This window comes from Lacerta agilis, chromosome 10 (assembly GCF_009819535.1).
Source record: "Lacerta agilis isolate rLacAgi1 chromosome 10, rLacAgi1.pri, whole genome shotgun sequence".
NCBI classification, from domain to species: domain Eukaryota; kingdom Metazoa; phylum Chordata; class Lepidosauria; order Squamata; family Lacertidae; genus Lacerta; species Lacerta agilis.
The window spans coordinates 67,941,495-67,959,131 of NC_046321.1; positions in this window are offsets into that span (position 1 = coordinate 67,941,495).

Consider the following 17,637-nt stretch of genomic DNA (forward strand, 5'->3'; position numbering starts at 1 on the left):
GCAATGGATTCAAACTACAAGAAAGAAGATTCCACCTAAACATTAGGAAGAACTTCCTGAAAGTGAGAGCTGTTCGACAGTGGAATTTGCTGCCAAGGAGTGTGGTGGAGTCTCCTTCTTTGGAGGTCTTTAAGCGGAGGCTTGACAGCCATCTGTCAGGAATGCTTTGATGGTGTTTCCTGCTTGGCAGGGGGTTGGACTGGATGGCCCTTGTGGTCTCTTCCAACTCTAGGATTCTATGATTCTATGATCTATGTTGAGAGTTCATTAGAACCATGCCAAAGGATGTTGGGAGGGGGGATACATGTCCTTATTAATTAACAAGAGTAGATTGTGGCTTCACTAAATCTGATCCGCAGTTGATTACTGAGCTGTCAGTCAGCCACGAAGCAAATGTAGAAAAATAGAGCAGCGGCAGCAAGAAGATATTTGAAAGTCATTTCCTATCACGTTGGCCCATGATTTTATGGACTATAAAAACGGCAATCGGATTATCAGAAAGGAAAACTGATGAAATATGTCTGGGTTAGATAGGAACATATCTCCCTAATATAAACGGCGCATATCCTATCCTATTTTTACCCAGCTGCCAGGAAAACAAATTATGCCAATGTATTTCAATGAGGCTTCTCTCCGCCTTGCACAGCCTCAACTTCATCTGCAGTGCCTTAAGCTTTCAGGAAGGGAGATTAACTTTATATTTAAACTTGTTTATTACTAAGATGTAATAATATCCACTGAACTACATCTGTTTAGTATTGAGTTGTCTGAGAGATGGTGTGTGTACATGCGTGTGTAACATTTTAAAAATATACTCTTTAAATTAGCCATTCTGTCCCACTAGTCATAGCTTCCCTGAGCTCAGAATCCAACTTTCTCAGGATCTTGAAATCCATTTTTGTTCTTTTTATTTATTTATAAAAAAGCAGGCTTCTAGCCCAAAACCTACAGAGCTTATTTTCAGAAGCTGGGGTAGAGTTTCAGTGCCTTTCCCATGACTAGCAAACCCTTAAGGTTACGGATTTTAAAAAACCAACACAAAACCCAGCAAGAAGGCAGAGTAATTTGCAGACACACATGCATAAAACCTAGGCAAATCTGCACAACTTGTTGTGGAATCCTGCTTTTCCAGGCTCTGAATTTTAAATGTTTAAAATGATGTAAAATGGTTCACACCAGCCTTGTAAGTAAAGTCCACAAGAGTTACTAGCATGCCAAGCAAGCAAGCAAGCAAGCGAAGTCCTTACTAGCCCCCTGGGGAGGAATGGAGGGCTTTGTTTCTCCAACTATCTTTGAATGCTGGTTCACTCTCTCACCTGCATGCAACCCCTCGTCTTCTATGGCTATTTGGCATTGTTTGTGGCAGTAGCCAAGAGTATTTAAAAAATAATGGTAGCACACCATGTTTTTTTAAACAACAACAACAACATTTCCTACCACAGTAAAACAGAGACAGCACAGGCTCTGTTTGGCCCACCCTGCCCACAATGAGGAAGACCCCCTTTAACGTCCAAAGTGAAGGATTGTGAGGTGAAATGTATCCATAGATGCTGGGAGCACCTGCACTATCACCATTGATAAAGTGGCAAAAACCATTTGCAGCAACAGCAGCAGGTCAGTGTGCCATGGGTTGGGGTGGGGGTGGGGGAGAACAATGGCCCCAATCCTGAGGAGGAAGACATTTTGAGCAGGAGGTGCAGGCGCTCCAATCCATCGAGGGTCATGTGCACTGACAAGCAGGCTTCCCCTTGGGCTATATCTCCTTTGATTTTCCTCCAGTGATCCTAGATGTGATCCTCTGTAGAGGGAAATACTTTGCATCCTTGATCCACCATTGCCCTCGCTGATTCATTCTGTCTGATTCACTGATTCTATAGCGTGCACACCAGCAAACAGATCTGCCATTAAGGGCTGCTGTCTGCTAACCTTCCTGACATCGCACATTTCTGTAGAAACGATGTGATGTGACCTACCTTCTCCCAGAGCCTCTGGTGAGAATTATGCTAATGTCGGCAACATGACCCATTTCTTTCCCAGTTTTAAGTACATAAAGGATCTTGTTATCTCATCAGCTGACTCTGCATAAAGCCGGTTTGTCACCTTGGCAGGGGCTGCCTGATGCAGTGCACTAAGATGAATGAAACACAGTGCAACATCGGCAGTTTTATAGCTTACATGGAAAGGAATAAACAGAGGTAGAGGAAGGCAAGTTCTACTGCTGCTGATATGGTTATGCACTTAAGCTGCCATCCTGATTCCACTTATACAAGAGGAAGGCCCACTAAATTCAGTTGGGCTCACTTCTGAGTAGCCATGTGTAGGATTGCATTAGAGTGGGTTTAACCTGAAAAATATCAGGGCTGAGATCAGTACTTGCATGGAAATCCTGTACAAGGCAATATTGGAATGGTCTTCTTTGGGCATCTTTTCCCATGACAGGCATGGGAAGAATTTAGGCTTCATGATGATTTGCACGATGATTTTGAGGGTAGAGTAAGTGGCACAGGAGGAGGGTCAATTCCCCTGCATTCCAAGAGCCATACTCTGGGAGGACCTGCATATACAGATGCAAATGTACATCTGAGTTACTTAGGGTTGCCATAGTTCAAAAAGTGAAAATCTAGACACAAAAATTGTTGAGATTTTTTGGGCTATTTTTAACATGAGTTAAAATTTTGACATGGGTTGCCATACGTCCGGATTTCCCCAGATGTTAAAGCGTTTTTTGCCCAGACACAGTTTCCAATGGCTGAATCCCAGCAATGTCTGGAATATTCCGGATGTGTGGCAACCTTAGAGTTACTACAGATAAAGCATTCTTCTAGCCTAATGCAAGGGGTGCCATGTTGTTATTGGGAGTCAGAAACTTTGCTGATCCAGCAACCTACCAGACCTGGGTTAGCTCAGTCAGTAGAGCAGAGCTTTCCAAACTTTTCATGTTGGTGACACACTTTTTATACAACATAGTAATTCAGTTTTACTTGCAAACTGGAAGTTAAACTAACCCCTTTCCAGCTCCGGGAGGAGCGTGGGTAGTGTCCGCGTGGCACACCTACCCACTGCAGTTGACACAGAGTTTGGAGAGCTCTGGGGTAGAGCATGAGACTGTTAAATCCAGGGTTGTTGGTTCGAGCCCCATGTTGTGCATTGCAGAGGGTTGAATGAGATGACTCTCATGGTCCCTTCTAATGCTACAATTCTATGAGTAAATCCTGATCTGCTTTCTGCCCTCCTCCACTGTGTCACTTTTCAATCATACTTTTTTTTTTTTTACTAAAAAAAAAAATCCTACTACTCAACTCATTTCTGTATGTTTGGGGAAATGAAGTTGAAAATGTCTTGGAGCTGAGATTTTAGTCAACCTTTTCAGACGGTCTGAGTAGGAACAGTAATTGAGATGGGCAAATCAGTCAATTTGAGTATCTCATTGTTCCATTCTTAAATTCACATCTCCACATTTCTCCTAATATAATAATTTATTTATGTTATATTCTGTAATATTCTGACAGTAAGAGCTGTTGGACAGTGGAATTTGCTGCCAAGGAGTGTGGTGGAGTCTCCTTCTTTGGAGGTCTTTAAGCGGAGGCTTGACAGCCATCTGTCAGGAATGCTTGGATGGTGTTTCCTGCTTGGCAGGGGGTTGGACTGGATGGCCCTTGGGGTCTCTTCCAACTCTAGGATTCTATGATTCTATGCAATGTATGGCTTTTTATGCACATTTTGCTCCTATATATGTTTTTATATACACATCACATAGCTGAAGAGCTGCACTGCAAAATTCAGAGAAGTGCAGATTCAAATGGATTAGCTACATTTCAGTTCTGGGTTATTTTCAGAAATTGCAAAGTAGGTAGGTTTGCCTTTAAATGCAAACTGAATCTGATTTCTCCCTCATCCCAAAACAGAATTCTATCATATCAGTGGTGTGCCAGTTACCATGGAAAAACCAGTCACCAACCAAAAATAAAGTTATGTAGTCACAGTAACATGCCTGCCGAGAGCAGTTGCAGTCTTTCCATACTGCCTTGCCAATGTAGTGCTTCAGTCACCACTGGCAGCTCATTCAATAGTCCAGTTGTACAATTTCTAAAGACTGGTTGCCAGAGTGGGGTGGGATTTTGCGATGATTTGAGAGTGAGGCCCTTCTAGGGATTGAAGGGAATCCTGGGCAGTGAAGGAGCCCATTCTACAACCGCTTCAGCTCTGACAGTTTGTTTCCCTCTTTACCTCCTCATGTCCATTTTCATTTGAAAAAATTAATTAGTGCTTGGATGCTTGTGCTCTTTAAAGCAGGCCAATTATTTAAGGAAGAAATCTCCTTTCCGTTTGAAACTTGCGCTACCGCACTTTTGTCCTAGCTGTTAGCTCTGTCGAAACCACACAAAGGACAATCACATTCCTTTCTCGTTGCTGTGCAGAATGCTTTTGTCGATATTCAGAAAGGTCCAGAAGGACACAGTCCTCTAAAGAAGAATGGAAAGGAAAGGAACACCAGGATCAAAGGCCGGCCCTACCATGAGGCAGACTAAGGCAGTTTCAGAGAAGCTGATCCAGGGGGGAGGGGGTAGCAATTTATGTGGTTTTGTGGCTCCTGTGAGGCAGGAGCCAGGGCTGGAGGAAGGGGAAGAGTTTGAGCAGTCGGAGATGAGGGAGGAGGTGGATCTGGAGGAAGGGCAGGATGCACCAGGAGGGAGGAAGAGACAGTGCCTGAGAGGGTGGGGCTGGTAGAATCCCCTCCGTCTCCTTCCCCAGGATCAAGTGTGATATTCTGGATGGATGCAAAGGAGCTGTGGGAGGCAGCAGCTTGGGAGCCCCCAAGGGAGCCCCCAGGGAAAGAAAGCTCAGAGCCAGGGGATTGGTGGTGAGTGGTCAGAGGGAGAAGAGGACCAGAATGGGAGGAGGCGCCCGAAGCTGAAGAGGTAACAGGACTTCATGAGCAGGGAAGAGGCTGTAGCAGAGAGCAGTCCAGAATCAGAATCAGAATCAGAGGGGGGTCAAGAGGCAGAATGGAAGCAGGCTGCTGAAGAAGCCAAAAATCTAACCTTCCTGCTGGGACCAGCTCCCCTCCCTCCTGGTCTCCCAGAACCTGCAGAGAAATGAAGACGGTGGAGCAAAGAGACCTGACAAAGCAGCCTTGGTCTGCTGCGGAAGGAACCGGGGGGAGGAGCCTTAGTGTCAGGAGGGCGTGCAGGAGCCGGGCCCCGTGACCAGCACGGCTTCGCAGGACTGGGGCCTTCCTAAGTTTGTTCTGGAGAGGCAAGGCGCGGATGCACAGGTGAGGCTGCTTGGTAACTCGCTGCACCTGGTGGCAAGAGCCGGGAAGGGATATAAGGCCTGCATTTCCCTTCGGCTCTTTGCAACAGCAACACGCTTCCTGCCTTGCTGCGTCTGGCCTCCTGATTCCTGCCTCTTGCTTCTTGACCCCTGGACCTTTGCCTTTGTGACCCCTTACTTATTGACCCCCGGACCTTTGACTTCGTAATTTTCTGCTCCCTGACCCTCGGACCCCGGGTTTCTGGACTCGCATTCCTGCTCCCACCTCGCCATCTTGTCCCCGGCCCTGATGTCCTCTGCCAGGACTTCGTTCACTCGTAGTCTGGACCGTGACACTTAGAGAGCGCTGGGAAGGACCTTCAGTCCTTGCAACTGCCTCATTGGGGCAAGACCTACTGGGAAGAGTTGCTGTGATCACTAGGCCTGTTTGAGTTAACTGTCACTCAGTGTTTTATTGCTTACCTGCCCTTGACTCTGGCTGCTGACACCAGGCACAGCAACAACTTCCATGTTGGAGAGGTCACAGGTTGCTTACATGGACCCCATCAGATGAGGGTACTTAAGTTTGTGTAGAGGCATGGCCATGCTGTTGCTTCAGCAGTCCAGCTCAGAGCACAAGCTGGGGGAGGGGATGCCTGGGGTGTGTTCTGTGCACTTTGGGAGCTACCATTAAGTGAGCACTTTGTCAAGAAAGAATTAAACGAGTGGCTGTTTGTCTTCCTTGGGCTAGGTGTGCTCAGGACAGGCAGCTGCCTTAGGCAACAAAAGCTATGGGGCAGGGAGTAGGGGGAATTTGATTTTATTTGCATTTTAACGAGAATCTACTGAATTTGCACCTCTGAAACCACTATGCAAACTGAAATACAGCTATCTTTCAAAAGCTGCGCTTCCTTTTTGGGGTTACGGGGGGATGGAGAATGCAGTAAAGGATAAAGCACCTTGTTCAGCAACACAAACTGTTGTGATCAAGGAGAAGAATTCTGTTCTCTTTCAGATTTGTCAAGCAGAGGCAAACACTTTGACCCAAGCTGTGTTTGTCGTTTGGCAAACAGATGCTGCCAATGCAGTTGGGAACAACAGCCATGACACGTCTCAGAAACAGCTGTCACCCATATCCTACCATTTCTGACATTGCTCCCAGCAGAAACAGATGCTGAGCTTTCCAGAGAGCAGTGGAGCATTTCAAGGTAGCCAAGAAACATCTGTCAGATTAGCCTTGAAAAGCACACCTTCCCGAGTGTGGCATAGCAGAGGAAGATCTGTACCTCCTTGGGGAAAGAGTTTCTTAGGGAATGAAATGAGCTGGCCACCCAGCTACTATTATATGCAGTTTAGCAGGAATGGGGAAGAAATTCACATTTTCATCTGAGCATACCTAATTCACACTTCCTGAACTAAGAAGTGAACCAAAACACAGCTATCCTTTGCACTTCTCCAAATTTTGTGAAGCAGTTCGCCAACCAAAAAGTGTGCCCTGAAAAATGTGTATGTTAGTTAAAATAATGTTCAAAGCTGCATATGAGGGACCGTTGCTTGCAGAAATGTATCTATAGACCAAGTTGTGTACAACAATGCAGAAATCCACACAAAACCGCATGCAGATTTATCTCTCTCTCTCTGTGTTTACATTAGAGAAATTTGCAAATGGATACAGAAATGTGCAAAACAGAGCTCAACGATGGGAAAAATGAGAAACTGAAATTGACAGATGCTGTGGGCAGTAATAACTTCATCAGCTGGAAGACATACACACAAAATGGATTCAAGATGAACCAGATATATCACTTCTATATTTTTTAAAAAATATATCTCTGCCTAGCACTATTCACCTAAGTGCAGCAGTGAATGGTGGGACAAGGTGGCCGTGTTCATCTGACCTCCTGGCAGGCAGCCTAGTCACTGCTGCTTACTAGGAAGGAGAGAGGGAGGGAGGGATGCGTTGGCAGAGAGTGGTGTAAACATGTTGGCAGAGCCAACCTGGCATCTTTTCCTGTGCCTCTGCACTGTACCTTGCTTCCCACCACCATTCCCCCTTCTCCTTCCCAGTAAGCGACTGTAACTCGACTCGACTGCTGGGAGATCAGGAGTGCTGCTGCTCCACCCCACCACCCACTACCGCTTAAATGTTAATCACAGCTGTGACTTTGTTCATTGGCTAAAAGCACTGAAGGGTGGGGGCAGGCCCATTGCTCACAAAACGACTGAGCGGAATAGTACCTGAACATGGTTCTGTGAACCTGGGCCCTCTGATGGTGGTAATGAACCCTTGTGGTATAGCTGGAATCCATGTGAAACCCAGTCAAGCAGGTAATAAGGAAACCCTAGTTGTAGGAAGTGCACTTTATGTGGGCCAAACAGCTGGGTTTCACTGTTGCCTGACTGAATTGAGAGCACTCCCTTCACCTGCAGATTGCAGAGGTAGATCAGTAGTTCCAGGTAAGCTGCCATTAGGGTACCTTGTCTCCTTTTACCAGTCTCCCCTCCAAAGAATCACAGATATGCTTTCTGAGAAATTCCAGAATACTTCAGAGCATAATAAGGGAAAGATACACACACACACACACACACACACACACGTCTAGTTTTCGCCTCATATATAAATATACTCAGAATATAACACAAAATCTAGGATTGCTGTGGCTGCAAATCAGCAGCACCTATGGAAATTGGTTCATGCAAAAAGCAGCAAACTCTTAATTGGGTAAAGGAAGTCATTAGTCTTCATGCTTCAAGAAGTGTTTTCCCGAAGCGGAGAAACTCTTTGACGGAAATATCTGGGTAAAATCTTGCACTTGCACAACCTACAATGCGCCTGCTCTGTTTTAGTCCTCTAAGATTGCATGCTGTAAAATAAATTATATGGAGTTACACCTAGCTGGCTTTTTAGAAAACTGCCATTGCATTTGCATAAAGTTTCAGATGTTTTGCAAAGCCACCCTAATTACCAAACACAGCAAGTTCAGCGAAACTTGAACATTGCAGTCATAGAAAAGCCTGCCACAGGAGATGTTTCCAATTACCATAATTCTTTGCCTAAATTAAATTAACATAATTATTCTCCAGTGCAGCAGATTTTTCCTAATATGTACTAAATATATATATAATCATAAAACAAAAATCAACATTTCTTCTTTGTAACTGGTGCAGAATTTAACAACTTTATTATTTGTACTCCACCCATCTGACTGGGTTGCCCCAGCCACTCTGGGCAGCTACGCAAAAGCCTTTGACTGTGTCAAGCACAGCAAAGTATGGCAAGTTCTTAAAGAAATGGGAGTGCCTGATCACCTCATCCATCTCCTGAGAAATCTCTATGTGGGACATAGCTACAGTTAGAACTGGATATGGAACAACAGATTGGTTCAGAATTGGGAAAGGAGTACGAGAAGGCTGTATATTGTCTCCCTGCTTATTTAACTTATATGCAGAATTCATCATGCGAAAGGCTGGACTGGATGAATCCCAAGCCGGAATTAAGATTGCTGGAAGAAATATCAACAACCTCAGATATGCTGATGACACAACCTTGATGGCAGAAAGTGAGGAGGAATTAAAGAACCTTTTAATGAGGGTGAAAGAGGAGAGTGCAAAATATGGTCTGAAGCTCAACTTCAAAAAAACTAAGATCATGGCCACTGGTCCCATCACCTCCTGGCAAATAGAAGGGGAAGAAATGGAGGCAGTGAGAGATTTTACTTTCTTGGGTTCCATGATCACTGCAGATGGTGACAGCGGTCATGAAATTAAAAGACGCCTGCTTCTTGGGAGAAAAGCAATGACAAACCTAGACAGCATCTAAAAAAGCAGAGACACCACCTTGCCGACAAAGGTCCATATAGTTAAAGCTATGGTTTTCCCAGTAGTGATGTATGGAAGTGGATGATAAAGAAGGCTGATCACCGAAGAATTGATGCTTTTGAATTCTGGTGCTGGAGGAGACTCTTGAGAGTCCCATGGACTGCAAGAAGATCAAACCTATCCATTCTTAAGGAAATCAGCCCTGAGTGCTCACTGGAAGGACAGATCCTGAAGCTGAGGCTCCAATACTTCGGCCAGCTCATGAGAAGAGAAGACTCCCTGGAAAAGACCCTGATGTTGGGAAAGATGGAGGGCACAAGGAGAAGGGGACGACAGAGGATGAGATGGTTGGACAGTGTTCTCAAAGCTACCAACATGAGTCTGACCAAACTGCAGGAGGCAGTGGAAGACAGGAGTGCCTGGCGTGCTCTGGTCCATGGGGTCACGAAGAGTCGGACACGACTAAATGACTAAACAACAACAACAACAACAAAGTTGAACAAGGCTGAAATGCAATTACTGTTTTCCTTCTTTTGTTCTTTTTACAATGCAGTCATCTCCAAACTTATTTTACTGGCAAGGTATCAGGCAAATACCCATCTAATTTTATGTCTCAAAATAGCAAAGCATGAATTTCAGCGTTTTTGTATGTATTTATTAAAAACTCAACTGATGCTTAGCATTTTGTACTGAACACTTCAGGCAAGCCAGGCTATATACGTATTATTGAAGGCTGCCATTTGTTTTGTGGAAAAACATGTTTATTGTAAAGAATTCCACCTAATCCTCTTCTATTCTTATCAGTAATAATCCTCCTGCTGCTACCATTGTCACAGGAAAACATCAAGAGATTCCCTTTCTCATATACTGCTGCCTCTATAATATAGTTGCCCATGAAATTATCTATGCCATGTTCATACGCCACATTTGCTGTGTGTGTGTGTGTGTTTTTAAAAACTCAATCCCTAATCTTTCCTTTTGTGTTAGAGAGAGAATGCTTAGCTACACTGCAAAGTCAATATAAAGCCCTGGACAATGGAGCAATAAGTGCTTGCTTTATAACAACATGGAGTGATATTTACTATAGTTTGTTGTACAGCTTCAGAAAATTACAGTACTGTTTTTATAGATGTAGTAAACATATATTTTGATTATACCAATTAAGAGAAGATGGCAGGTGTGTTGGCATCTGTCTGTATAGGGGGTGAAGTCACACCATTGGAGAGTTAGAGTGCCTGTTGCGGCTGTAGAGACTGATATGGGAGAGACATGTTTTATTGCAGGTGGGGCAGATAGAGGCGTCTGGTTTTGCTGCTACAGGTGCACCATGGCATTTCTTCTCTCTGTGCTGCATCAATAGGAGTATAGCATCTAGATCAAGGGAAGTAATAGTACCACTATATTCTGCTCTGGTCAGACCTCACCTGGAATACTGTGTCCAGTTCTGGGCACCACAGTTCAAGAAGGATACTGACAAGCTGGAACATGTCCAGAGGAGGGCAACCAAAATGGTCAAAGGCCTGGAAACGATGCCTTATGAGGAACGGCTTAGGGAGCTGGGTATGTTTAGCCTGGAGAAGAGAAGGTTAAGGGGTGATATGATAGCCATGTTCAAATATATAAAAGGATGTCATATAGAGGAGGGAGAAAGGTTGTTTTCTGCTGCTCCAGAGAAGTGGACACGGGGCAATGGATTCAAACTACAAGAAAGAAGATTCCACCTAAACATTAGGAAGAACTTCCTGACAGTAAGAGCTGTTCGAAAGTGGAATTTGCTGCCAAGGAGTGTGGTGGAGTCTCCTTCTTTGGAGGTCTTTAAGCGGAGGCTTGACAGCCATCTGTCAGGAATGCTTTGATGGTGTTTCCTGCTTGGCAGGGGGTTGGACTGGATGGCCCTTGTGGTCTCTTCCAACTCTAAGATTCTGTGATCACATTCCTCCAGGAGTTAGTCTCTTGCAATGGGCGCTCTTCCTTCTCCCTAGGAGCATCCCACCTGTGCTGCTGTTCCACCACAGACCACTCAGCTCCATTGAGAAACTCTGCATGTTGTCCTGTAGCTCGAAGTGTGACTAGGTGGGCCTCGAGTTCTAGTAAGAGAACCAGCTTGTACTTGCTACAAGTGTACTTTTGCATGTTCTCTGGCAGAAAGACAAACGTAGCACAGACCTATGCACACCATGAGACAGTACCAGAGTACTGGCCTCCCCCTTAAACTTTCCCACTCAACACCCTTGCAAACACCCCTGTTTGGAAGTCCTGTTTGTGAGCTCTTGGTTGCGAGCTCCCAGAAGCTGCAGTGAGCTAAGTTTGACTGCTGCTGTCTGCTAACTCCTTCCTCAACTCACTTCCTCATTCAGCCAGGCTTTCTCTCAGCAGTAGTCCCCCCCCCCCTCAGATCATGTGCTCCAGCAGAGCACACTCATCTGAAAACTTGGAATGGTGCATCTTGACCAATCATTGAAAAGCTGAGAGTGATGGCATAAAACCTTTCATAATGGGTAACTCTTTAAATCAAATTTATTTAATTTCCTTTTCCTTTTATTATTTAAAGGGAAAAAAGTAGCTTACGAAGTATTTCAAAGTGTCTTACAAAAAATTAAAAATACAATATACAAAATTTAAAACAGATTTAAACTCCAGAAAGTATAAACATTAGAGCAGTATATAGTAGTAAATTATGGGCAGAATTCAGCATCATCACATAAATACAATTGTTCTGTCAGTGCAAGAATTTCTGTTTGTCAGTCAGAATGCTCTCCCCTCCCCCATGAACAGCTCTGAGTGTTCTCCTGACATCCCAGAGCTAATTTGGGGGTCTGGGGGTCCTCAGAAGAGGAGAGAGAGACCCATTGTGCTAGCTCCCACCAGTGCAACTATTTAGTTGAATCTGGCTATCTACATAGAAGCAATGATAAACTTCTGCCAACATCCTCAGAAGGGCATATATATTCAAGTTGTCATAATATGCATACATTTAAATTTTAAAATATAGTTGAATAAAATAGAAGATGATAAACCACATTTTTAGAAGTAGTTACATGCTGTTATCTCTGATTATTGCATAGCACCAGTATCTCTGATTTGCTCTTCTACAGCATATTGTTCATGATCCATTCTTCCTGGTTCTTTAATGGGCTGTGCACAGACTGGCAGTTTGTTTTTAGCTTTGGTTTCAGGAATCAGTGCGGACTATTCAAAATCCAAAACATTTTCCGCATAGGAAAACAGTTGCTACTCTGGACACGAAGAAAGTGTGACATTCAGCACTATTCATTCACAGTGATCTAAGGGTGATTTTAAGTGTTCGGAATGTGAAAGTCTAGCTTGATCATCTAAGGGGCGAGGTGGAAATAACGCCTGAGAAAATAGCTAAGGACAGTGTTAGAAATAAGTGAAATGTATTTAATCTGATAGGACAAAAAGGAGCGCTTTTCAGGAGGAGGCGGAAATAGCACTCATCATAGATGCCAGAATTCATTCAAAATTAACAAAAGAAAGAATAAAGGCAAAGCAGTGTAATGTATTCACAACTTCAAAGGAGCTTTTGATAAAGACTCCATTAGAAGAGTTCAGTAACCATGGAGTGAGAGGTAAAGGCTTGTCAGATTAAAATCCATTTAGAAGGGATGGTATGAAGGGAGAACAATGTTTAGTTCTCAGCAATGGAAGAGTTCAACAGCACAGTGGCCCAGGGATCCGTCCCCAAGAGTGATGTTGTTCAGAATATGCCAGGTTTTGCAGACCAAACCAAGCTTCACTGGAAAAATGTGGCAGCCCTGGAATGTAAATAGGGGTTTAGGCCTGGTTTGGTCGCCCTCCATCATAACATATTTTTGAGAGAGAGAGAGAGGGGAAATATGTCCCTGTTAATTCTCCTCAGCCTCTCAGCACCTTTTGATACCATCAACTGTGGTATTCTTCTGGAGCAACTGAGTTGGGGGTAGATGGTACTGATTTGCAGTGGTTCCCGTTCTACTGGATGGTCGTTCCCAGAGGGTGATGCTTGGGGAGTGCTTTTCAGCCCCACAGACCCTTCAATGTGGAGTTCCTCAGGGCTCAATTCTATCCCCTATGCCAGTGGTTTTCAACCAGTGTGCCCTGGCACCCTGGAGTGCCTTGAATGATGGGGCTTGTAGTTCAGTGACATCTGGAGAACCACCCCCCTAGATAAAATGTAAAGGTAAAGGACCCCTGGACGGTTAAGTCCAGTCAAACGCAACTATGGGGTTGGAGCACCCATCTCGCTTTTAGGCCGAGGGAGCTGGCGTTTGTCCACAGACAGCTTTCTGGGTCATGTGGCCAGCCTGACTAAACTGCATCTGGTGCAACGGGACACTGTGATGGAAACCAGAGTGCCCGGAAACGTCGTTTACCTTCCCACCATACCTGTTTAGCTACCTGCACTGGCGTGCTTTCAAAGAGCTAGCTTGGCAAAAGCCTGGACAGAGCAATCGGAGCTCATTCCATTGCATGGATTCGAACCACTGACCTTCCAATTGGCAAGCCCAAGAGGCTCAGTGGTTTAGACCATGGCGCCACCTGAGTCAGTCTCAGGGGACAGGTGTAGCTGACCTTGCAAACGTCTCTTGTTTGTCTGATTCTTCTGTTTCAAGGACAACCAAAGGTCAGCTGCGCTTTCCTGTTGGAGTCATAATGTACCTCTAACTCTTGCCTAACCTTCCTTAAATTTGATTGTTCTCCAACCTTTTCTTTGCAACTACAGAAAGTCAGGAGATTAGGTTTTAACTTAGATGCATGAAAGAGCTCTTATTTAAATATACATAAAAAGAATATAAAGTGGCAAATCTGAGAAACTATTACTTCTTGTATAGGAGCAAAAATCAGATAATTCATTTTTGAAGAAATCGTTTCTTTCATCTTGCCGTTGTTCCCACTTTACCAGACCTTAATTGGCTCCTTTTATGCATATTTTGAAAGAGCAAGTGAAACTCTGATTCAGATTTCAAAAGGTAGGGAGGGAAAGAACACAGAGTGATTTTGGAAAACAGTGAGATCCTCCAGAGACGCGGACACGGGGCAATGGATTCAAACTACAAGAAAGAAGATTCCACCTAAACATTAGGAAGAACTTCCTGACAGTAAGAGCTGTTCAACAGTGGAATTTGCTGCCAAGGAGTGTGGTGGAGTCTCCTTCTTTGGAGGTCTTTAAGCGGAGGCTTGACAGCCATCTGCTTGGCAGGGGGTTGGACTGGATGGCCCTTGTGGTCTCTTCCAACTCTATGATTCTATGATTCTACATCCAGACATCTAATGTCACATTGTATCTCAGCACATAGGTTTATAGTAGGAAAATATAGACAATGCCTACAGGTTGTAAGCAGTCCTGTAGCTGGTTATTCTGGCCCCTTAACATCTGATAAAAGTCTGTTAACTTTGTATTCTATTCTAACTTCTTTAGTTTTTGCAGTAGCAGACAGAACTTTGGATTCCACAGGAAATCCTCCAGGCTTAAAAAGTACATATGAATTATGTATTGCCTTGCTGGGTGAGAATGAGGTTCATTCATGGGTTTTCTTTCCAATAGCAGCCCAGCTAGATACTCCTGGCTACTACCAAGCAGAGCCTAAAGCTCATGGCCTCCCTATGTTGCAAGTTTGGTCCCAGGATCTGGTGAACACAGGTGCACAGCCAGTGTGGTGTAGTGGTTAAGAGTGGTAGACTTGTTATCTGGGGAACCGGGTTCGCGTCTCTGCTCCTCCACATGCAGCTGCTGGGTGACCTTGGGCTAGTCACACTTCTCTGAAGTCTCTCAGCCCCACTCACCTCACAGAGTGTTTGTTGTGGGGGAGGAAGGGAAAGGAGAATGTTAGCCGCTTTGAGACTCCTTCGGGTAGTGATAAAGTGGGATATCAAATCCAAACTCTTCTTCTTCTCTACATGGAAGTTCTATCTCATGTGACTAGAATAGCATTAGAAGGGACTTCAAAGGTGAGCTCCTCCAAAGCCTTGCTAATGCAGGGATACCTGTTGGCATGTCTATATTGAATATATAGTTTATTCCACAGGTGTGCTTGATCCTTTCAAAGTGCTATCTCAGCTAGGAGTCAGTGCCATGACTTGTGGCTGTGTATCCTACCAAATAAAGCACACACTGTGCAATGAACAGCTCCCCTTTGTCAGTTCTGATCATACTGCCAATCTGCTTTATGGGATGAACCAAGATCTAGTATTATATGAGAAGGAAGAAAAATGCTCTCTATGTTAAAGACAGAAGGCATATAAAAAGATTCCTTGGGTACTCAGTCCAATCTTCCTAACACCAGGTTCTTATTCTGAAGAGCTGTCTCGTTATTCTGAACAGTGTCTGGCAATGCTAAACTATATGAGGGATCTTTTCTGTAGCCTGGTGGAAGAGGGTTTTATTTTACCATATATCTCAAAATGTGCTGTAAATTATTTCTTGAAGAAGCAATGCCAACAGGGCTGAGAGTCCATGGCTCACATAGCAATACAGAAATATAACACATCTGCTAGCTCTGTCCTGGGAACCACCATCCTTAGTCAAGGGTTGTGCTAAATAAAGGTGTCCTCATGCAATGCATTGGAGGGCAAATGTTCTTTTTGGGGGGTTATTCTACTCATGGAGGCTTCCAACAGCATGAAGAACCCTTCAAAATCACGGGGGGGGGGGAACTCTGTGCAGACAGTAGTTTCCTCAGTGGTGACCACATGGAGGGATCAGAGGCAACTAGCTCATCTTCACTCTCCCCTTGCATGTTTCCACATTGGGCGTAAGTGTATGGGGGCTGAATCCTGAAAATAAGCTGTGAATGGTATGTTTCCAAGCTTGCCATAAGTGATGAGGAGAGATGGAGGAGAAATTCAGTTCAGTGCAACTCCCATTATCCCTCACCATTAGCCATACTGGCTGGGGCTAACAGCAGTAGGAGACCAACAACATCTGGAGGTCCACAGACACCCCCCCCCCAAAGCTAGTGTATCGTGTTAGATGAGTATGTGAGTTAAGAAGAGGCCAGTTCAAATACCACCTTGGGCATAAACTCACAAAGTGGTGTCAGGCAAGCCAGGGAGTTCTACAACTGGTCTGCAAGTATTGAGAATTCCCTGTTCCAAATCCCTACATGATGAGTTTTGCCCATGGGTGGGACCATAAGGACACACATACCTGGCTGATCTCAGGTCTCAGGTTAGTTGCTGAAATATTTGTTGTTGTTCAGTTGTTCAGTCGTGTCCGACTCTTCGTGACCCCATGGACCAGAGCACGCCAGGCACGCCTATCCTTCACTGCCTCTTGCAGTTTGGCCAAACTCATGTTAGTAGCTTCAAGAACACTGTCCAACCATCTCATCCTCTGTCGTCCCCTTCTTCTTGTGCCCTCCATCTTTCCCAACACCAGGGTCTTTTCCAGGGAGTCTTCTCTTCTCATGAGGTGGCCAAAGTACTGGAGCCTCAACTTCAGGATCTGTCCTTCTAGTGAGCACTCAGGGCTGATTTCCTTGAGAATGGATAGGTTTGATCTTCTTGCAGTCCATGGGACTCTCAAGAGTCTCCTCCCGCACCATAATTCAAAAGCATCAATTCTTTGGCGATCAGCCTTCTTTATGGTCCAGCTCTCACTTCCGTACATTACTTCTGGGAAAACCATAGCTTTAACTATACGGACCTTTGTCGGCAAGGTGATGTCTCTGCTTTTTAAGATGCTGTCTAGGTTTGTCATTGCTTTCCTCCCAAGAAGCAGGCGTCTTTTAATTTCGTGACTGCTGTCGCCATCTGCAGTGATCATGGAACCCAAGAAAGTGAAATCTCTCACTGCCTCCATTTCTTCCCCTTCTATTTGCCAGGAGGTGATGGGACCAGTGGCCATGATCTTAGTTTTTTTGATGTTGAGCTTCAGACCATATCTTGCGCTTTCCTCTTTCACTCTCATTAAAAGGTTCTTCAATTCCTCCTCACTTTCTGCCATCAAGGTTGTATCATCAGCATATCTGAGGTTGTTGATATTTTTTCCGGCAATCTTAATTCTGGTTTGGGATTCCGGTTTGCTGAAATATACTTGGAGTCAAGTGTGGATTTCATGCTCTTTATTCAGCTCATAGTAGCAAGGGATGAATGTTTTCCCAAAACATCTGCTTTATATACACTATTTACACATGATTGGCTAATTCCGGAATACTCCTGTGGGCCAATCAGGTTGCGGATTCACTTCCACCTGGAGCTGGATTGGGACAGACTGCTGCATTCTGAATCCTATTGTTCTAGGACCAACCAGACTGCTGCGTTTTGGATCCTATTCAGCTCAGTACATAACAGTTGCCCTAAGGAAAGGCACTCTGACAAATACCTATGTCCCAAGTCATTTAGGCTTTTATACTTGCCTGCTGCCCAGCTGCTTCTCCTGATGCGCAGGCTGCTTTCTCCCCAGCATGTGACAGCCATTATTCTATCTGTGAGCTGCCTTCTCTTGCTGAAAATAAAGAAGCCTTTGGATTTGCATCGGAGTGCCATGCCCTCTTGCCAATGACCAGGCATCAGTTCTAGCCTGATCCTGTTTGCATTCAGCTGGGCTGATGGCACTCCAGAGAT